The following is a 24116-nucleotide window of genomic DNA, read 5'->3' as shown; positions in this document are numbered from 1 at the left end:
CCCCACAGAGTGTGTTAAATAAGCATTTCATTCAGCAAATGCACTGTGTTTTGAAAATTCACTTAACCCAAGTAGAAAGCTAAGTGAGAGAGGGAACTGAGGTAGGAAGGGAAACCAGTCTTGGCTTTGGTAGTGCTCAGGAATGAATTTCTAGGGTTTGGGTGGGGAAACATGGAAGAAAATTAGAGCTGAGAAGAAGAAAACTGGTGGAGTGATTAAGAGCTTAGTTTTGGAGGAATGAATCCTGAGCTTTATTGCTTCTATTCTTTTCATTTGGGCACATCCCATAACCCTTTTAAATTTCAGGATTTTATTTTCCATCTATATACTTGGCATATTTATAGTATCTTTTTTCATGATTATTGTGAGGTTTAAAATGAAATAACAATAGTAATTTAACAATAGTAAAAGTATACTACAGTACATAATAATTATGCATTTACCCATCTCTGGCAAATATTTTGATGGGTAACATCATTATTTTTAGTTGGATGCTGCTCTAATTTTTATTTCAGCTCTACTTTTCTCTTTGCAGTACCGGTTAGATGAGTCCCCCTAAATCTCCAGATCTCTGTTTCTCATCTCAGAAGTGGCAGGGATTGGCCAAGTAGTCTCCAAGGCCTCATCTAGCTCTAACAATCTATGACTTGTCTACTTTTACAGACTACACTTCTGAGAGTAGCCAACTAGAAACATATATTCACGTGAAATTCCAAAACGTGACACTTTATGTGGGGCTTAGAAAATGGAAAAAGGTACCAAGAAAATAATTACAGCGAGAACATTACAATAGAAAGGGCCCATAAAAATGTCTGCCTACTTTCAAATTTGGTTTTTCTACATGTGCATTTCCCATAGATTGCCCCAAATGCAATTTAGACAGACACCGAATTGGAATCAGAAAGTTGAATGTTTTATGAATTTTTGTCTCTAAGTGACATATGCTTTTCTGCAAAATCGGAAAATAAATTTGTTCAGTGCGTGAAGTGGAGTAGTACTGATGTAATTGGGTATGGCTGGCAAAATATGTTCGGTTTTAGTTGATGACACTTAATAAATCTCCTGTCAGGAATAAATTGAGTATTCATGGAAGTTTCAATGTACCTATGAACACAGACTAGCACAGAAATCTGAGAGCTTGATTATATTTTCTTTTATGGATTCAAAAGCATTGTGAAAATTGAATCCAATATAGATGGAACCCAGCATTTTACAAGACAACTTCTCTGTAAGATGAGAAAGGAACCCACTGAAACTGTTGGCATGCATGAGCTAATCCTATATAATAAAGAGATAATATGCTAATTAGACCAGATGGCAGAATGACTTTCCAGAACAATCTTCCAGAACAACCAGTGGGTGGGGCTGCAAATGACAACCTCCTTGCATGAATTTTATGCATCGGGCCTCTAGTGTGTAATATTATGCCACAGAAATTTACCATTGATCCTCATTTCCTTTGTTTTTCATATTAAACCTAGTTCGAGAAATTTGTGATTAGAATGAAAGATACTGCTGATCAGGAGATGGGAGGAGCATTAAGGTCTGTATATCTATTGGCTGCAACTAACAGCACTAACTGGCTAACTGGATCAAGTAGTTGGCATTCCTCTTAAATATCACATTTTTGAATCTTACGAAATCCGTGCAGCTTAGAAGAGAGGACTAAATACAGTCTAAAATGTGAAGGAGATGTCTAGCCTTTCTTTTCCAAATTGACAGAAATCCCAATGCATTGGATTAGGTTACATTTAATTTATATATTTCTGCTTTGATCTTTATTGCTATGTCTTAATGAGTTCATGCTGTTATGGTTATAGAATGATCTTTTTGTCTCTTGTTACAATTTTTGGCTTAAAGTCTATTTATCTGATATGAGCACAGCCACCCTAGCTATCTTTTAGTTTTCACTTATACAGAAGATCTGTACTCATCCCTTTACTTTGAGTCTATTGTAATAGTTCTCAAAGCAGTTTTGTTTTTTAATCTGGCCTGCTACTCTTTGCCTTTTGATTAAAAAATTTAATCCATCTTTATTTAGTGCTAGAGATCTGTTGCACAAAATTTGTGCAGGAGGAGTGTGTGTCCCTCAGCCTAGCCTGAAACCTCTCCAATCTGGAAAATCCCTGACACAATCTGGGACCACTGGCTACTAACCACTTGCTTGCCTGCCTGCCTAATTGACCCTAACTGCTTCTGCCTGCCAGCCTGATAGCCCCTTAACAGCTTCCCTGTTGGCCTGATTGGTGCCTAACTGCTCCCTGCTGGCCTGATAACCCCCAACTGCCCTCCCCTGCTGGCCTGTTCACTCCCAACTGCCCTCCCCTGCTGGTCTGTTCACTCCCAACTGCCCTCCCCTGATGGCCATCTGTGGCAGCCATCTTGTGATGACATGAGGGTGGCCATCACTGTCATAATGTCATAGTGAAACACATTACTCTTTGTGGTGATGCTGTGTAAATAAGTCCACTGTACTTCCACTTATATCAAATTATAGTGCAATTATAGTAGTAGACTATACAATCTAGGTTTAAGTACATTTTGTGATGTTTGGACAATGACAAAATTGCCAAATGGCACACTTTTCAGAAGGAATCCCCATCATTTAGCAGCCCATGACTGTATTAAACTGTTTTAAGGGTCATCAATAGAAAACACTCTGATGCCTAACTAGGAAGACCTTGCTGAGGATAACAATTTCCAATTTAAATCTCAATTTCCTATAACTCATCCTGCAACAGAACCTAATCTCAGTACAAGAGTAGCTCAGCACCCTATGGCATCCTGAATAGGATCCAATTTGGTGAAAGAAAGGACAGTCATCTTATCTCAGTGACCACCATAGTCACGAAGAAGTGTATGACTATGTAAGACCTTTATTACATTTCTGACTTAAAGGGAGAAAGAAAGAGGTGTGTGGTGGAGGGCGGGGAGAAAGAATGGAAGAGAAAGAAAGAAAACCTATTTGAATAGATTCAAGTGAAGCATCTGACAAAATGTAAAATAGAAGTTTAAAAAAGAAGAAATGGATGTATTTTTAATATCAGCTGTTACGTAGATGTGTCTTGACTTGGGTCTAAAGTGAAGCCTGAGGCAGTTATATATACAAGTATTTTCTTTTCCTACTTGGTGGTCTAAGGGGGACAGGAGAAGGGTTGATACCATGAACCAGGAGAAAGGGACAGAAAATGTTAACATTGGGAAGATGGGAAATCATGAACATTCTTTATAAATAAATTTCCCTCATATATCTTTTTGAGATAAAAAAAAAAATCACATAGTAATTTTACCTCACAGAAAATGTGGGAATTTTGATATATTGAGTGTCCCATAGGAAAATTGGGAGTTTTATTTCTTTGGTGGACAGCACAATTTTTACTTTCTGTCCAACCTAAATTTCTACACATCTTCACTCTTCTAAAAGTTTGAACAACTTTAAAAGTATATTTATGTTAGTTTTGGAATTTTTCAATCAACAAAACTTCCCAATAACATCTGCATTAATAATATTTCACAGTAAGCATCCTTCATATTATTCCATTTGATGCTTTGTGAATGCATCTTTTGTTGTCAGGAAATTTGGGCTTCAGGTTTATGAAACACAATAAATTATTCATATAACATATTTCATATCCTTACAGCCAGAGTAAACTTGTCACTATCTAAATGAAAATAGGCCTTTGGTTCATATAGTACTTTGCCAAGTAGCCTCCATGAAGTGACTGACCCTCTTGTGACTTAAAAATCCATGCACCTCAACAGTGATTGTTCATCTGTCCATGCATCCTTTTATATGACATTTTGCTTTTGTGTATAATTCAACAAACCTATGTCAAATGCATTCTGTGCATCAGAAACTACACTTTGCACTAAGGATAAGAGATTAAGAAAACACAGTACCTGAAACTCTCTAGGCCTATGAAATGCTCACAATCTAATAAAAGATTTAGAGGTGCTCAAATTCATGTCATAGAAGCAAATTTCTGATAGAGATAAATAAATTCCAGGAAATCTAACTAACATAAAAATCAAGTTTGCACAAAGATGAGAAAGAATGGGATATTTCATTCAAAAATAAAAAAATAGAAGATAAACATGAACTGGGCATGAAGATTATGTAAGAATTGGCAGATGGACCTGACAGACCAAAGAGGAGATTGAGATTTTTCTGAGATAAAATAGCACAGGCATAAGTACACTGGGTGGTCAAATGAACTGTGTTTGGAGACTGGCTAGAGTATTCACTAAGGATGAATGGGATGAAATGAGTGAGGATGAAAAGGAATGAACAAACCTAATTATAACAAGAACTGAATTCCATATCAAGAAATTTGGCATTTATGAGATGCTAGAAAATGTTAAAAATAAACTTCACCTGCTAACTGTGCTGCTAAAATTAGATTCTTTCCTCATACAACCAAAAGAGCCTTTTTTTCTTTTTAGCACAGCCCTCAGACTCCCCAAAACTCAGGAATAAACCACACAATCTCTGGATTTCATTTTGGTTCCAAGAGAAAATTGTCACTGGGGCAGAAATAGACTCGTAAGTACTAAACTTCCCCATTGGCCAATACATCTTTGGCATTAGGGAAACAACTAATTGGCCCTGTCCTGTGGAGGAAAATAGTTGCCTTACAGCAGCAAACACTGCCATCAATCATTTTATATACTTCTGTAAATAAAAATAAATGGAAGTAAAAATATTCCAGCACTTCCATGTTTGTGCTCTGGACCTAACTGTAGTTCATGTAAGCACATTTGCCCCAGAAGGAGCAGGCAAGAGAGGAAAAAAATGAAGATGGACTTAGTAAGCAAATACATGAGCTCTGCCAAGTGATTCTGTTTCCCCTTGCATGTTGTATCTGCATTAACTGCACATTGGTGAAAAATGAAAAACCTCCATTCAGTGGCAGGTTATTCAGCGATCCCCCGGTTTCTGATGTATAGCTCCAATTTCTTTACTCTGAGAAAACTTTGCTTTCCTTACAAAGCTCTTTGGAACTCTCCCTTGGGGCTTTGTTGCCTACAATGATGAAAAGACAGGCAAAGAAAGGGAACATCAAATGGAACCAGAATGATGAGAATAAACATAAAGGGAGTTTGCAAAGGCTATTTGTTGCTAAATGAGTACATCATGTGCTATTGTGCATATGTCATGAGATCCCGCTTCAGCCTAGTCCCGGAGATCAATATGCGTTACTAATCAAAATGGCAAGAGAATCATAGCGCTACAATGATCAAAGTGATAGCAAGTAGTTTTATTGTAGTCTCCACATTGACAGCCACATATGTTCTATTGAAATGTTTCAAAGGTAGGGGCTGGTGTCATGAGTAATTCGCTACTGATGTTGGGTGGGTGTTCTTATTCTTGTGTTTTCACGTGCAGGAACTTCCTGAGGGCAACCCAAATGGCCTAGCACTACACTTCTATCTCATTCCCCCACATATAACTAACTACCCATTGTGAGTGAATGTGGGGATACTTTTCTCAACTGGGAAGAGCTAATTTCTTACAAAGCAGCGAACACTGAAGATTAGTCTTTTTTCTTCCCTCTTCCCTAAACCACTAAAGGAGAATGATTTGATTTAGAACCTGCTCTACAGAACTGACATCTTTCCTCAGGTGGCTGTCCCAGAGCTAGACTCGGGAATGACTGAGGTTAATGATCTGAGTTAGGGAATAGGAAAGCTTCATAAAATGGGTTTGTCTCTCAGATGTAATCCACATTTCCCAAGCACCATTATCTGTCATAGAGATGATATTTCAACTTTCATTTTCCAGACTCTTCCATATAAGTTCCCATTTAATCTAAACTAATGCAAAATCCAGTGGTTAGTCATGGAAAACATAGAATCCTATTAAATATCATTATCATTGAAAAGTAATTGTCTACATCAAAATAAAAAGTTTCTGCACAGCAAAAGAAACCATCAACAAAACAACAAGAAAGCCTACTGCATGGAAGTACATTATTTGCCAATGCTATCTCCAATAAGGGTTTAATCTCCAACATTTATAGGGAACTCATATCACTTTAAAAAAAAAGGAAGATAAACAATCTACTTAAGAAAATGGGCAATGGACATAAATAGATACTTTTTGAAAGACAACATACAGAAGGTCAAGAGACATATGAAAACATGCTCAGTCACTAATCATCTGAGAGATACAAATTAAAATGACAATGAGGTACCATCTCGCACCTGTCAGAATGGATATTATTAACAAATCAACAAATGACAAGTGCTGATGAGAATGCAGAGAAAAAGGAACCCTCATGCACTGCTGGTGGGAAGGCAGACTGGTGCAGCCACTGTGGAGAACAGTATGGAGCTCCCTCAAAAAAACTCAAAAGGAGCTCCCATTTGGCCCAGTAATCCCACTTCTAGGAATATGTCTCAAGAAACTAAAAGCACCAATCAGAAAGGATATATGCACCCCTATGTTCATAGCTGCACAATTTACAATAGCTAAGATTTGGAAACAGCCTAAGTATCCATCAGCAGCTGAGTAGATTAAAAAACTATGGTACATCTACACAATGGAATAGTAAGCTGCTGTAAAAAGGAAGGGACTCCTACCATTTGCAACAGCATAGATATACCTAGAGAGCATTATGCTAAGCAAAATAAGCCAAACAGAGAAAGATAAATATCACATGATCTCATTTATGGAATATAATGAACCACATAAACTGATGAACAAAAACAGATCCCGAGACAGATAAACATTGATCAGGCTGTCAAATCTCAGAGGGAAGGTAGGGGAAGGTGGGAATAAGGGGAAAGAGATCAACCAAAGAACTTGTATGCATGCATATAAGCATAACCAATGGTCACAGACACCAAGGGGGTGAGGGCATGAGTGGGCGAAGGGAGATGGGGTGCGGGGCAAGGAGGGGTAAGGACACATATGCAATACCTTAATCAAAAAAAAAATAGTCTGTACTTCCTAGTATTGTGTGCATATATGTGTGTATGCACTTGTTATAAAACTAAAAAGTCTAATTTCATATAAACCATGGAAATATAATAAAAGGGAAATGATAATAAATTGGATATGGTATTAGTTAGCTGGGGAAATTGAATAACTTAAACTCTGTTCTTGTTTCCTCCTCTCTAGTATTCATTGTGTATAATCTCAATTTTAAAATATTTAGTATTTTGTAATTCTAAAATATTCTCTTATTTACTATGTAAATCACTCTGTTTGCTTTCTGGGGTCACTAATAACTGACGCTTTGTTGTTTTGTTGTTGTTGTTTTTAATATATTTTATTGATTATTTACAGAGAGGAAGGGAGAGGGATAGAGAATTAGAAACATTGATGAGAGAGAAGTATGGATCAGCTGCCCCCTGTAAACCCTCTATTGGGGATGTGCCTGCAACTAAGGTACATGCTCTTGACCGGAATCGAACTTGGGACCCTTCAGTCTTCAGGCCATGCTCTATTGAGTTAGCAGAACCAGCTAGCTTATAACTGACACTTTGATGGTCACATATATACTGATACTTAGCAAATGGAAAGAAAAAGGTAATCATTTATATTACTAATGAATTAAAACTATTGAATGCATTTACCCATTTATTTGACAAGAGCAGCAAAGCAAGAGAATTTTGTTTTATCAAAATTTGAGAGTGGTGGCAAGCTGACAGAGCAGTTCTGAAACTAGTCATTTAGAGACTGTGAAAGAATAGGTTATTAATGAACAAAAATTCACTCTTCCCTTCAACCATGAAAGGAGGAGTGTGCTTCCTCATCTCAAACTTAAACTAGACCATATGACTGGTTTGGAGCAATCAAGTGTAGATTAAAATGATAGCTTAAGGATTTTAGCTGGGGCCTTAAAATATATCACTTTTTTTTTACCCTTGCCTTCCCCCAATAACAAGAATATGCCTTGAATATTTGCCCATTCAAAGATAAAGACATATGGATGAGACCTAGACCCAACGCAGAATCTGAGGCCAAGCTAAACTGAGCCTAACCTAGATCAGTTGAAACTCAGCCAAGTCACATATACTATATTAAGACATAAATGCCTATCAGTTTGTTACTAATATATAGTGGTTGTTTTTCATGTATCATTAAATAGCTAATGACAGATGTTCATGAGAAAAGGAAACTATTACACACTGTTGGTAGGAATGTAAATTGGTAGAGCCACTATGAACATAGAGGTTGTTAAAAAAAATTAAAAATAGATCCAGCAATTCCTCTACTACTGGATACATAGCCAATGAAAGTTAAATCATATTTGTGTTCCTATATTCACTGCAGTAGTATTCACAGTGGCCAAGATCTGAAAACAACCTATTTGTCCTTTGACAGATTTATGGATAAAGAAAATGTGGTGGTTTATATACAATGGAATGTTAATTAGCCATAACAAGAAGGAAATCCTGCCATTTGTGACAGCATGTATTAACCTAGAGAATTTCATGCTAAGTGAGTTATCTCAGACAAAGGCAAATGCTGTATGATGTCATATGTAAAACCTGAAAAAAAAGTCAAATTCATAGAAATAGATAATAGAATGGTGGTTCTCAGGGCCTGCGGGGAGGGGAGGATAGGGACATGCAGGTCAAAGGGTACAAACATGCAATTGCAAGAACAAGCTCTGAGAGTCTAATGTACAACATAGTAATTATACCTAATGATAATGTGTAAAACACTTGAAAGTTTCTTCTCTCTCTGCTCACTCCAAAAATAAACCACAAAAAATATGTGATGCAATAGATGCTTTATTTATTTTGATCTTGGCATTTCTTAATTAGAAATCAGACTAACTAATATGTAATCCTGTCAGCTTCTATGTAATATATAACCTAATCATTTTTGTCTTTCTACAATTCTTCTAAGATTGTATTCACTTAAGGAGAGAGGAATGTCATGTGTTGAGATCCAGCAAAGTATGAAACCAAGTGCTAGGTGCGTACATAAAATGGCTCAACTCTCACAGCAAATCTCAGACTTAAATGATTGGACTGGGATTGAATCTCAGCTCTGCTTTAAAAGCATATTATCATCATAAAATGTTCTATCTGCAAAAGTTTTCCTCATCTTTTTATTCTCTATTCCATTCATACTTAATGCTGAACTTAACTGTTGTCTATTCTCAAGATCATATTTACAGGATTCCTTATTTTTTCCATTTTGTGGAGTAGGATTTGAGTCTTAAGAAGTGTAAAATATGATATGAATTAGTTACCTTCATAACTGAGTAATAAATTACAAGCTTGTTTGAAAGCTTGATCTGCAGAAATGGAGGAAGTTAGCACTGGAAAACCTCCACCACTTCTCCCCAAAGAGGTGAGATTTTAGGTTTGTCTGAACCTACAACTAATAGGAACTTTTTATACCCTAAATAAGTGCTAACTGGAAACTTAAGTCCTTATATCTTATGTCTTCAGCAGGTTTTATTGTGTTTATAGGATATGTTCATTCCAAAGACCAGTATTTCCACTGTCAACTCTATTATGTAAAATGCAGAGAGTTCAGGGACTCTATTGATTCCATGATAATCATGCTAATTATTACCTGTATGCTGGAATCTTATCTGGCAGCATGTGATAGGTAAGGTTCTTTTTTAACCATGTTAGAGATCAGAGCTTTCCCAGTGAAGACTGCCTGCCTACTCCATAGTACTTGGTAAGTTTTGCCTATACTATATTATTTAAAAATGCAAGGAAAACCTGTTATCTATAATAATAAAAGGGTAATATGCTAATTATACCAGAGGGAGGCCATCCTTGGTCCTGGATGCTGGAGGGAAGCTGGTGCTGGCAGCTGGGGAAAGGAAGGCCTACTCTTGCATGAATTTCATCCATCAGGCCTCTAATTGATTATAATGGTCAGGATTCCATCACAACACTAATGACAATTTCAAATGGGGGTAATTTGGAAAGAGTTTAATAGACTGATTATAAAGTCACGAAGGGAGTTTGAGGATGCTAATAAGGGATAGTGCAGTGTCCTAGTGCTGGTATCAACTGTGAAAGATTAATACCTCTACACCTGACTGGGCGGGTAAAAGGAGAAAGACTATCTCTGTCTGGTTAGCTGTATGTAAAAGGTTGTTTAACAACAACTGGGCAGAGAAAGAGCTGGGGAATTGATACCCTAAATTTAATTTCCTCTAGCCCTACTCTTTAAACCCCCCCCCCCATTTTATTCCACCTTTAATTAAAGTTTGAGGTCAAAGAAGTGCATTGAACAAGTCCATATACCAAACTCCTGGGGCGCAGACCAATATGAAGAAGATGGGAGAATGAATCTGGAGGGACAAATGAAAGACACCCTTCACATCGATTGAGGGAACTTCTCAGGGGGAAAAAACAGATAAAGGAAAATTCAGGCAAATACTTTTCTTTTTATTGGAATATTAAGTAGAACTGATTAGACAATAAATCTTTTTATGCTGAAAAAGGTAAGGTATAAGGTAGAGTTATGTAAAATAGGGCAATTTTGGCCACTGACTTCAGAATAGATTTATAGCTTTGCACTCCTGAACGACAGGGATACTTTCTAAGAAATATGTCATTAGGTGATTGTGTCCTTGTAGAAACATCATAGGGTGCACTTACACAAATCTAGTGTAGCCTACTACACACCTGGGCTATATGGTATAGCCTATTGCTCCTATACAGTATATTGCAGTACAAAACAACAAGAGATTAAGTCAAGCTCAAGAGAAAATAATGAAATCAAGGGAGGAGATAACCAGGAGATGTATGTGGCCATACAGGGGTAACATGGCATACTGCTCTACAACAAACATTTTATAAGTAGAATGCGCTCTAAAATAATGATAAAAAGTATAGTGAATATATAAACCAGAGACAGTTGTTATCATTAATGGTGTAAATCATTGTATGTGCTGTAGTTTTATGTGGCTGGAGCAAAGGATTGTTGACTACTAGCATCACTGCAAACACACGAGTAATGCCTGTGCTATGGCATTATGATGGCTGCACTGTTGCTAGGTCATAGGAATCCTTCAGCTCCATTGTAATCTTAAGGGACCACAATTTTACATGTGTTTGTCATTGACAGAAACATGTTTATGTGATGCATGACTGTATATAGCCACTGATCAGATAAGAATAGGTAAAATGTGAAGGATTCACACTACGTGACTGCAAAAGAAAAGAGTTGAGCATAAATCGAATTATAACAAGTGGAGTAGACGGTTCAGCTGAGACCCAGATATAATTTCCCAGGTCTTGGTTATGGGAATGCCCTCCTCATGTTAATTATGTTATAAGGAGATACACAACAAGTACATAAAATAAAACTAAAATTGGGGAGAAATAACACATTATAGAACTTGCTACCCAAAACACTATGCAAACAAGTAACATAGGCATCACTTAGAAGTTAGAAATTCAGAATCTTGGGTTCTAACCTAGGAATTATTGAGCCATAATTTGTATTTTAAGAAATTGTCATAAGATTCACATGCATAAAGTTTTTAGAAATACTGGAGTAGTTATACCTTCTTGGTGAGCTGGGGGAGGTCATTGTAAAATGGGATGGGACTGCAGTTACAAGATTTTATATCATAAGTCAAAGTGATTTTATTGAGCTTGTGAGCTCAGGAGATTAGGGGGACTAAAGACCTATAATATCACCCACTGACTAGATGAAGTCAACGTAATTACATCAGGAGATTATGAATACACTGTTCAATTGATTGCCAACAAATCAAGGGAGGAAACTCCAGGACAAGGATATGCTTATCATCTTCTCCCTGTTCCCTTGATCTATTATTCTGCATTGTGCTCCACTTAAGAGTGATAAGGCCTCTCTAAAGGAAATAGGGTGGAATGAAAGAATGGCAATATAGGTGTTGTACATTTATAAATCTATCAACTATGCCAAATTCAACCTGTTATCAGGACCCACTTCTCATAAATTGTGACTAGTAGAGAGGTAGCGTAAGCATGATACATGCAGAACCATAAGCAACCAAAAATGAGAAGGGTTTCTCTCCAGTCCAAAAAGATTTTATATATATTTGACCAAAGTTTAAAAACTATAAAAGTTTCATGATAGCACAGAACTATTTTTTGTTTGCTTGTTTGTTTACCGGTGTATCTCCAGAACCTGGAACAAAACCTGGAGCTTAATAATACCAGTTGAATTTGTTGAAGGATTTAAAATATTTCCAATAAGTCACTGAAAGCTTCAAACCAAAATTTACCACCCCACCTCTGGGATAATAAAAGGTGTTAGCAGATTAGAATATATAGACACCCAGCTATTGAGAACTTGGTTCACTATTCAGGTGTCTCTTGAATTTGTTGAAAATTCTTGAAATACTTGACATTCAACATTTTCCTAAAACTTAAGGATCTCAGCTTTAGTCAATATCTTAGCTACAAGGGTATTACTAGTGTCCTCTTCCAAAAAGAGAATAAAACGAAAAATATTAAAATAGGAAGATATTTCACATCAAGTAAATAGAAAGAGAAAATCTCAAATAAAAGGAGCTGAGATTATCACACAGATAATCCAGGTAAGAAAAAAAAAAACAATCTGCTGGTTTTACTCCAGGACACCTTAAATACTTAAGTAGGGTATTCAGCATGTGCTTCATATTGGGACAGAAGCCACTTGAACAGGAGAACATTAATTTGCACAGAGTGAGATCTTAAGAGTATCTGCTGAATAGCTAGAAAGAATTAAGAGAAAGCTGGATTGGAGGTAAGGTATATATTTTCTCTAGAATAAGTATAAAAGAGGCACAGCTAGTGCCAAAGCACTAAGACAAAAAGCCATACCTGGTGATTAGCGGACCAATTATACTGTGAGATAGTTATAGAAGCATGGTCCATCAATCAGCATCATCATCACTTGTTAGAAATGTAAAGTATTGGCTCCACCCATAATTTCTGCTGAATCAGAAATTCTGTCAGTGGGTCCTTGGAATCTGTGTTTTAACCAACTCATTGAGGTGATTTGGATGCCTGCTAAAGTTTGGGACTGCTGGTCTAGAGCACAAAGGTTTAGGAGATCAGGCCAAAGGGGGAGATTGGGACAAATGGAGAGATCTAAGTCTTGTTATTCAGGGACTTGTGGACAGCCCAAGAAAGCTGGACTTCACTGTCGGTGATTGTGTAGGGCAGTGATCTGAATGTAATTATCTGATGTTGGGCAAACTGGTACAGTGTAGACTTAAGTGAATCTTCTAATTAACTTTTTTATGTTTGAATATTTCCATAATTTGGTAATTATTTCTCTAATGAACTATTCCTTTTTGGATCAACTTTATTAAGTTTCTGTATTATTGCAGCTTTTGGCTCTTTTAACTTGAAGTTGATAAAAATCTGCAATACTACTGATAATAATATTCATCTTAGTGAGTATTTTAGAGAAGTCATTTTTCATTTCTGTCCTTAAAATCACAAAAGAGAATTTGCATTGAGGTACAATCTTACTTGCCCACATTTCTCTATGAGCTGCATTCCTTTGAGGTCTGGATTGACTGATCCTGTATTTTTCTCCAGAACCGTGCAGTTCAATTCATATTTTAGTATACACTAGTCAAAGTCTATACTTTTCAATGATGAATAAAGTGCATTACTGAGGTTCTCTTTACACAGTTCCTGAGGTAGGACAATGAAGAAAAAAATGAAAATTAATTATCTTTAAAATCTTTAAAAATACCTGTTTTTCCAAATGGAGAGTGTTTGGAGTAAGTGTGTATTTTCCTATATTTTTGCTGCCATTTTCGGAAGCATTAGATGACATTTACAACAACTCTGTGAATCATTTTTCCCATCCTTAATCCCTTGTAGGGAGTAAAAACATAAGAAAGTTCTTAAAGAAAGAATACTTCAAAGAGACCTATTTTGTTGACTGTGCTCTATGAGGGCTATTTTCTTTCCTCTTATATGTACATATGTATTTATCTGTCCACTTGTTTGGTTATTTGTGTTTTTATGTATTTATTTATTTATTTAGTAAAGATAACAGGTGTAGTTTCTGATCTCCTCTCCTTTTCCTCTCTCCTCTTTTCTACTTTGGCATTCAGTCTGCCCTTCCAAGGGGGGTATCCATCAGCATGATTTCATAGACAAATAGGAGAAGTATAACCAGTTCTATAAAATATAGTTTAAAAATAACATCTCCTTCCAATCCAAAAGCCTCTCCGCAAAGAGGTTTTCAAAAGAAAGAAAACAACTTTATTATTGAATAAGCATTAGGCCAGATGCTCGTTATATGCAATCTACCAAGGGGATTGCAAAGATAGGAAAAATCTCACTCTTTTATATAGCTGAGCAGATACAACCCATTTTATACATGTCCTCAAGATAAATAAGAACTAATCCCAGGAAGGAGAACTTGACAGTATCATTTGTCACACATAGTTTTATGTAGATCATTCACTTGGTAATTTGGGGTAGCCATCTGTGCTAGTTAACTGGCTTACTTCGTATGTGTTTATGACAGGAAGTAGTTTTGCAGCAATTGCCAGCCCACTATAGGCTGACTACTGCCCTCCCCCAGAAACCAGGAGGTAGGGGTGCTCTCTTCCTTGATGATTACAATTAAAGTGTATGGTTCCCAGGTTCTTGAGAAAGACATTCCTGGGACCTAAAACTGGTGAGAGACTTATTTAGCTTTTAAAAGATTTACATATATTTCAAAGAGAGGAAACATTAGCAATTACATGTTTTTCTAAAGTAAATGCTCTAAGAAGGGGTGAAGTCTCTTCCCTTACCTCAACAGAGAGAACAGAACCTTTTATTTTTAATTTGTATTTATTTTCTTATCAGCCAAATACATCACACACTAGGAGTCAGAAACTTAAAACTTCATTCCTTGCTTTCTCACTCAGTGGTTGTTACTTAATATTCTATGAACTCCAGTTTCTATCTATGGGTGATACACAATGTGTAAGAACTCATGTACAACATGTGATCCTTAGACCAACAGCAGTAGAGATGGTTGGACACACAGAATTTCAGGTTCCCATCCAACCCGAAAACAAACAACATAGTTTAACACCAGCTTTGGTGATTCAATGCACATTTAAATCTAAGAAGCACTAGTCTAAGTCCATAGTTCTCAAAGTGTAGCCCCAAACCAAGAGCATCAGTATCATCAAGGAACTTACTATAAATAAAAATTTTGGGCTCCATCTAATATTTACTAAATCAGAAATCCCAGGTACCGTGTCCAATTATTGTGTAATCATGTGTTTTTTTAAATAAGATTTATTGAGATAAAAATGAAAGAATAAAGTGTTTTTAAGTGTATAATTCTATTAATTTCAACAAATTCATAGCCTTACAACCATGACCATCATTAAAACATACAGTATTCCCGTTACCCCTGAAAGTTTATACTTTTACCTATTTACTTAGTCTGCCACCTCCAGCTCTAACATTAGCAATGATTAATCTGTACCTATAGTTTTACTTTTCCAAATGCCAGATACATGAAACCATATAATATATATACCTTTAAATCCATCTTCTTTCAGTTAGCCTACTGCATTAGTCCATGTGCATTGTTTAATTATGACATATTTATAAGTTTTCCTATTAACCTGCTATTGAATTCTAGTTTCATACCATTATGGTCAGAAAAGAAATTTGAAATGCTTTCAGTCTTAAATTTGTTATGATTTTTTCGTGGCCTGATATATGATCTATTCTGGAAAATGTTCCATGTGCAGTAGTGAAGAATGTATATTCTGCTGCTGCAGGATGGAATATCCTGTATATATATGTTAGGTCCATTTTGCCTATAGTGTTGTTCAGGATTGGTGTTTTCTTATTGGTTTTCTGTCAGGATGATCTATCCAATAATGAAAGTGGAATATTGAAGTCTTCTACTGTTATTGTATTGCTACCTATTTTCCCTTTAGTTGAAGAGGGGAAAACACTTACAAACTCATTTTTTGAGGTCAGCATTACCCTGATGCAAAGACAGAAAAGAATAGTACAAGAAAATAAAATTACAGGTTAATCACTCTAATAAACACAGATGCAAAATCCTCAACAATATACTAGTCAATTGAATTCAACAGCACATTAAAAGGATCATACACCATGATCAAGTGGGATTTATCCTGGGATGGAAGGATGTTTTAATATATACAAATTAATAAGTGTCACATGCCAAAGTAACAAAATGAAGGATAAGAATATGAAGGATAAGAATATGATTATCTCAAAGATGCAGAAACATTATGAAAATGCAACATCTTTTCATAATAAAATCTCTCAACAAATTAGGTATAAAAGGAACAACGTACCTCAACATAATAAAGGCCATATATGAAAAGCTGGCAGCTAAGATCACACACACACACACACACACACACACACACACACACACACTCACAGCTGAAAGTTTTGCCTCTAAGATAAGAACAAGTCAACGATTCTTAACACCTCTCTCCAATGAAGTATGGAAATGCTAGCCAGAGCAATTAGGAAATAAAACATTATAATCAGAAAGGAAAAAAGTAAATTTGCTGATGACAATCTTACCTACAGAAAACCTCAAAGACTCCACTTAAAACTGATAACCAAGTTCAGTTAAGTTGCAGGGTATAAAATTAATACAAAAAAATCAGTTGTGTTTCTATACACAAACAATGAACTATCAAAAACACACACACAGATATAAAGAAAAACAATCCTGTTGAAAATAGTACCAAAAATAAAATACTTAGAAAAAAATAAAATACTTAGAAATAAATATAACTAAGAATGTGAAAGATCAATACAATTATGACTTTAACACACTGATGAAATAAATTGATGACAAATAAATGTACAGGATCCCTTGCCCACAGACTGGAAAAATTAATATGGTTGAAATGTTCAAACTACTGAAAGCAATATACATATTTAAGCAATCCCAATAAAAATTTCAATGGCATTTTTACAGAAATAGAAAAGAACAATCCTAAAATTAATTTGAGTTCACAAACAGTCAAAATAATCTTGAGCAAGATAAAGAAAGTGGTAGGTATCACACTTTCTGATTTAAAATTACCTTGAAAAATTATAGTTACCAAATAATGTGATACTGGCATAAAACTAGATACATAGACCAATGGAACAGAATAGAGAGCCCAGAAATAAACCAACATATGTATGGTCAACTAGTCTTCAAAAAGGGCATCGACACTATACATGGGGAAAGGATTGTCTCTTCAATAAAAATATATTGTAAAACTGGATATCCAGATGCAAACAAAGTAATATTGAGAAAAAGTAAATTAAACACTTATATATAAGGCTATGACTTATAAAATTCTTCAAAGTAACCTAAATACAAGTTTCTTGGCAACAATTTATTGGCTATGACACCAAAAACAAAACAAAACAAAAAAGTAAAAAAAGAAAAGTGGGATTGTGTCAAACTAAAAAGTTTCTGTACAACAAAAGGAACAAAATTAAAAGGCAACCTATGAAATGCTACAAAATATTTGTAAGCCATATAGCTGGCAAAAGATTAATAACCAAAATATATGAGGGACTCATGCAACTTAAAGAAGAATTTACTGCCCTAGCTGGTGGCTCAGGTAGTTGGGCATTGTCCCTTCAAGGAAAGGTTGCTGGTTCGATTCCCTGTCAAGGCATATGCCTAGGTTGCTGGCTTAATCCTTGGTAGAAGGTATGCAGGAGGCAGCAGCTGGTCAATGTTATGTCTCTCTCTCTCTCTCTCTCTCTCTCTCTCTCTCTCTCTCTCTCTCTCATGCTAACAAGACATTCTTCACTACTGCACATGGAACATTTTCCAGAATATATGTGTGTGTGTGTGTTTGTATGTGTATATATATATATATATATATATATATATATATATATATATATATATATATATGAAGTAAGAAGTGAATTTACTAATGACAGTGTCATAGCATTTTTTTTTAATTCAGAAAACTCTTTATTCAGTTCTTTTTTATTTTTCAGTCCTTTGGAAAGTACCTTGAGTGCAACTTTAGAAATATTAAAATCCAAACCATTCTGACCAGATATTTCTCTTTTTATATTAATCGTTGAGAGTAAACACTGTCTTTGCAATTTTCTCCTATTTCTACCTTTATAATTTCCCTGAAACAACTGCTCAGGAGTCTGGGCATCATTCCTAAATTTTAGTTGGAGGACTGCTTTGTTTTTCTGCACCCAGGTCTGCCTGAGAGGGGTTAATTACAAGAGCAGCCACTGCCCCAGGCAATTCCCTGGAGAGGTCTGAGGTTTTTCAAGCCCCACAGGTGAATGCCTTGTTCTTTGTTTGGCAAAAGAAGTTATCAGGCAGAACAATGCATGCGGGAAATTTAGAAATTACATGTGAGAAAAAAGGATCTATACACAACCACAATTCAAGGTCTTCCTGTCAAGGGTTCTGATCTAATCAATCACGGCTTCTCAATTCATACAGTCTATTTATCTCTTGTGTGGAAGGGTTGAAAGCCAAGATTAATGATGGCAAAGAGGAGTGTAGCTTCTGCAGAAGATGGTGACAAGATATCCTTGGAAAATCTTCCTTGTGTTATCCAAAGTTTTCAAACAGATGAGTATAAAATCAGAAATATTTTGACTACTCAACTTTCTAATTAGGGCATAAATGTTAATATTACATAAATTATCTAGACAGATCATGTCAAGTGTTATTTTCCTATCAGTTCAACGGTTCATTAATTTATATTTAATATGGTTTTATTCTGACAGCATTGCATTGACTATAACAAATGCAATTGACTTTTCCTGGCTACTTTCATAATATTTCACTGCAATTTGCTCCATCTTGGTTGGAATAAAAATTTAGCTGACATTAAATGGTAAGATAGTCAGAAATAATGAGCATGTTAACATACTTGTTGCTCCAATTTTGGCTAGCGCATGGTTTGTTCAAAGAATTGTGATAGTGAGATTAAACTGGTTAATATTATTTCCTTTTAGGTACTATAAAAAGAAATATAACCAAAACAAAATATGTTTCCTGTCTGGTATATGCCTTTGCATAGCTTGCTATAATATATAGGATGTCCCCTCAAAAATGTATACACACGTTGATAGCTGATTTCTATCACATTTGGAAAACAAAAAATGAAATGTATTTTAATAAACCAGCCTTAATAATTACTCCAAGTGTGTATATATTATGGGTTATACTTTATACTATCCTGTATACTACCTGTAACACTTTATTTCTTGTTATCCTGTGTAAGCATAATAGGAAATAAAGTATTATAGAAAGTACTAAACAATTTTTTTTCTGGTGTAATTGCCAATTTTCTGTGGATAAAGGTTCAACTACTAAACATGCACAGCATAGAAAAAGCCCATGTAAATCGTACACTGACCTATCTCATTACCCTCAACTAATGTTTTTGGCTGAAAATGCTGAATTTATGATTCACCCCAAACATCTGGTGCCCTTACAGAACTCTGTACCCAGCGTATGCCACTTTCTCTGCCCCTTCCTTTCTCTAGCACATCCATTCTACCCCTGCCCACCAGTCAGCCTGAATATTCAGTTCAAATGCTACATTGTGTTCCTGCCTTTCATTTTTTCATAACAGGAAATGTATTCCTCTATTACAGAATCTACCCTGCTATACTGTAATTTTCTGTTCATATTTATATTTAATGAAAATATTATTCTATATTTCTATCCTACTATGTTGACTATTGGAGGGGAATGAAATTAAATTATTTTTATGGTCTCAGTGTCCTAAGATAGTAATTCTAATCCAATATGGATTCATTGTGTGATAAATGATCAATTTACATATTGCATTCTGGATTGACTGAACTCATAAATAAAAGAATGAATTTGGGTTATGAGTGATTAGTGGATTCTAAGAGGAAGTATGACAGGGTCATCGATTTCCACTTGCAAAAGAAAAGCTTAAACTATATTATCTTTTGGCAGAGATCCTAAATATTGCTTATCTGTAAAGAAATTTTTCTTTTTAATTTAAGAAAACGGAAAGATAGATATCAAAAACTGTCTACCTTCATCTTCCTTATATATTGCAGAGTGCTTCTATTTTGTAAAGGTCAAGTTTTTATCACAGCATGCATTTAGTGCCAAGAATTTTACTATGTGCTTTAAAGCACTTAATTTTTACAACACCTGTGATCAGAATTCTATTAATCTGACAAAGATTCAATAGTTAACAGGTGTCAGAGCCCAGGTGGCCCATGCCTCTAGTCCTTAAACCCAGCTGTCTCCATTGATAGCCTCATCAGAGTCCTGGAGTTGCTGGCTCATGCTAACAAGACAGAAATAAATCAATGTGTAAAACCAGAATGACAGGCTGCTAATTTTCCGTGAGACATGTAAAATGTCGGATCAATCAACAGTACTTTGAGACCAATCAGGATTGTTTCACTGAAGTATAATTACATAGAAGTCAAAGTCTCATAAGTGCACTTGGTGATCAGAATCAGATAAAAGGAAAATAGAAGTTACAATGTGGGCTGTATAATTAATAATATTGGGTTCTGATGATCTTGCCAGGCAGCCCAGATATTAACTTCAGACCATGCATTTAGCATTCGAATACCTCATCACTGTATATATTATATATATTCAATGAATGAATATATATATATTCATTCATTGATGATCAATTCTCCTTCTGATTGACAATTTTTGTCTTGATATGTTCGTATCTTTAGTCAGATCACCCTCACAGTTTGCTGGCATGAAATCTCCTTAAGACAATTTTGACTATCTCTATTGTAAATAATTACAGTAAAATGGGTTGATCTTTACTTTAGTTATAAACTGTTATCAAGTATTTTTAAATGTAATTTTCACAACAACATTTAAATAGATTTTTTTAGCCTTGTACAAATTTCGGAAACTGAATCCTAAAGAATTTAAATAACCTCATCAAGCACACAAAGCATGATGCTGAGATGGAAAACACACACACAAACACACACACACACACACACACACACAAAAAAAAAAAGAAGAAGAAGAAAGAAAGAAAGAAAGAAAGAAAGAAAGAAAGAAAGAGCTCTGTCTTCAGAGCTTGGGTACTTAACATTTAGATGCTCATGAGTTGATTTTGTTACTTATCTCTCAGAGGGAAAGTTTATTTTAATTTCTGTATTCTTTTTTTCTATATATTTTATTGATTTTTTTTTACAGAGAGGAAGAGAGAGAGAGAATTAGAAACATTGATGAGAGAGAATCATCAATCAGCTGCCTCTTGCACACCCCCTACTGGTACATGCCCTTGACCAGAATCGAACCTGGGACCTTTCAGTTCACAGGCCAATGCTCTATCCACTGAGCCAAACCGGTTTTGGCTTAATTTCTATATTCTTGAGGACATTACCATCACTGCCACCATGTGCTTCCTACAAATAGCTGATATGAGTGCCTTTTTAGAAATGAGGAGAGTGGTCCCTACAGAGATAGATGAACTGCTCAAAGTCACACAGCAAGGAAGTGGCTTAACACATGTTGGAAACTAAGCTATCCTGGCTTCAGCATTTTTCATCTTTTCACTCAGTGATGCTGGTATAAAGTGTGCCTGCCTACTCACATTAACTGAGAAAATGGAAGTGTTTTTAGTTCTCAGTTTCAGAGGAGTTTCCTTCCCACGGCTGAGTTGTATGGGGTTTCACTATCTGAGACTCTTAGAAATAAGAAATAAGTATTTGGCACTGTGTGACCTGGCTTTCTCATTCACCTGAGACACAGACATTTAAAAACTTAAAATCCTTCAGTGTAAAATGATGAGTTGGTGCTCTAAGGCAGTAAACAGAGCAGACTGGGAAAAATTCATTTCAAAAAATGTTATAATATATAATACAATTTTGTAGAAATATAACCAGAATTGAAATAGAGTGAAAATAAATTTTATGCCTCCTTACAAAATTCCATATTCCTCCCAAGGTAATAGATTTATATTAGGCTTTTCTATGCATAGCATAGGCATGAATTCAATTGTTTCTGGTGTTCTAAATTATCTACAAACAATATTCTCAAAGATTTAAGGTTCATAGATGACCTGATTGGTAAGACAAACAAACAAACAAAAAGAACAACAACAACAACAAACCTAACACGTCTGCTTGAATTATTTTAACTGAGCTTTTAAATGATAAAATGATTGGGAAAATAGTTTTCTTCTTTGAACCCAACCATGACATGTCAGAGGGTTGGTGGAGACATCACTTAGAGACTTAGTTTTCATTGTAGTAATAACAACAGAATACTTAATGAACAAAAAGCACACCAATAAACCAGCCATCTAACAGGTATGAATTATTAAGTTCCAGTTATATGCTGGAAAAAGTTATCTGTCATCTTCAGAGTATCTCCATAGGCAACTATTAATACTTCCTTCTATAAAATGAGGAAATAAATACTGACCCACAACAGTTTGTGTATCAGGCATGGTTCCACTAGGAAAACAGACACTGAAATAATTTAACTCATAGAATGGAGCATGTGGGTGGGAAAAGGACAGCAAGGGCTCAGTGAGGCAGCCGAGAGATGAGCAGTTTTATCAGGAAGCTATGTGGCTGCCAGGCTGAAGGAACAGATGAAGGAGGCATGTTACACCCAAGTTACTTACTGGAAGACTGAACCACAGAAGGCTTGTCAGATGCCAAAGCCACTGCTCAAGATGAAAGGCAGCAAGAGTGGGGAGAATTTGCTTCTGTTCTGAAGGCACACAGACCCAACAAAGCATGGGCTGACACTTGTCATTACTATTAACTGTGCTCTTTCCATGTTAATCCTTACTATTACCAAAATACTTACTACCTGATTTTAGGGAAAGGGCTAATTCTCTGGCTCTTTAGTTCCTTTTGTGAAGAACTTTTATGAAGTAGAACTGGCTTATAATTCAGATCTCCTGTATCTATCTACCTCGATGGTCTGAAGGGGACTAATGTTTTATATTTTAATTGAAACCACTTTCCTCATTGCATCAGTTTCTTGCTCATACAGTACCTTTTAATATGGACAGTAGATTGGCACAAAGTTAAGAAAAAAATGTCAATTACATTTAGAGGTTGATGGATTTAAAATGGATCATTAATTTTAAGAGACTGGTGTATCAATTCAGTCAGAGCTACATCCCCAAGAAAAATACCTGTGTCATTGGGATTATACTCACCAAGAAAAAAAACAAAAACAAAACTGTGACATTCTAGTTCATCAGACTGCTAAAGACCATAAAAACTTTGATAGCTGGACAAGCAATTAAAGCAGAGTTGCATTCTAGAACAAACAAGACTTGGATGGGATGATGTATTACAAATTATTTTTAAGAATTCTACTGGCCGGAAGCTAACCAACAATTTTGGGAGTGTCCTACATAGACTGGCCGAGTCTAGAGAAGAGAAACAAATCTTAGATGGCTTTCTGCCAGCAGTAGTTCAAGTAAAACTCTTGAGTACTTAGTAGATTTGAATACCATGGGACAAGAAGATTCAGAGAATGGAGACCCATTCTGATCCCAATCTTTATTCTGAGTCTAAGTTGCTTTACTCAGAGACAATGGCCAACAAAAGCTTCTTGACATCATAAAAAAGTAACCATGACAAGCAGAGGTTTGCAAACTAGACAAGAAATAGATATTCAATGTGAGAAGCTAGCATATGCTTGGCTGTTATTCTGATCTGAATCCACAGATCTTTCTCTGGCCAAGCGTATTAGGAAACCCTAAGTGTCCCAAAGAGAAAACCAGACTGAGCTCCAGGATATTTTTCTCCTTTTGGTGGGTGATAGGGGAAAATATGGAAATATAGAATTAAGGGAATATCAAAGCCTGCCGGCTATCACCCTTTGTCTAGTATCTGGGATAATGCCTATTTGGTTTCATCTCTTAGCTATGGCTCTAAACACCTCCAAAGCTTCTGACCACTGACTCTTTCCAGAGCCATATTCCAGTAATACTCGTCCAGATCCCTTAAGTTGGTCAAATTCAAAGAGTTGAAACAAAATTATTGAACTCATCTCTAGGATTAATAGTAAGTTCAAGTTTATTAGACAATTGTCTTCCCAGCCTTCCCAAAACCTTCATATTTACATATGACCTATGAAGAACTGCAATATACTTAGTTCCTATGTGAAACTTGAAAAAAGCATTTCTGTTTGGAGACCG

Source organism: Pipistrellus hanaki, assembly GCF_964339955.1.
Source record: "Pipistrellus hanaki genome assembly, chromosome: 14".
NCBI classification, from domain to species: domain Eukaryota; kingdom Metazoa; phylum Chordata; class Mammalia; order Chiroptera; family Vespertilionidae; genus Pipistrellus; species Pipistrellus hanaki.
The sequence above is the reverse complement of the archived record's forward strand: the minus strand, read 5'-3'. Positions refer to the sequence as shown.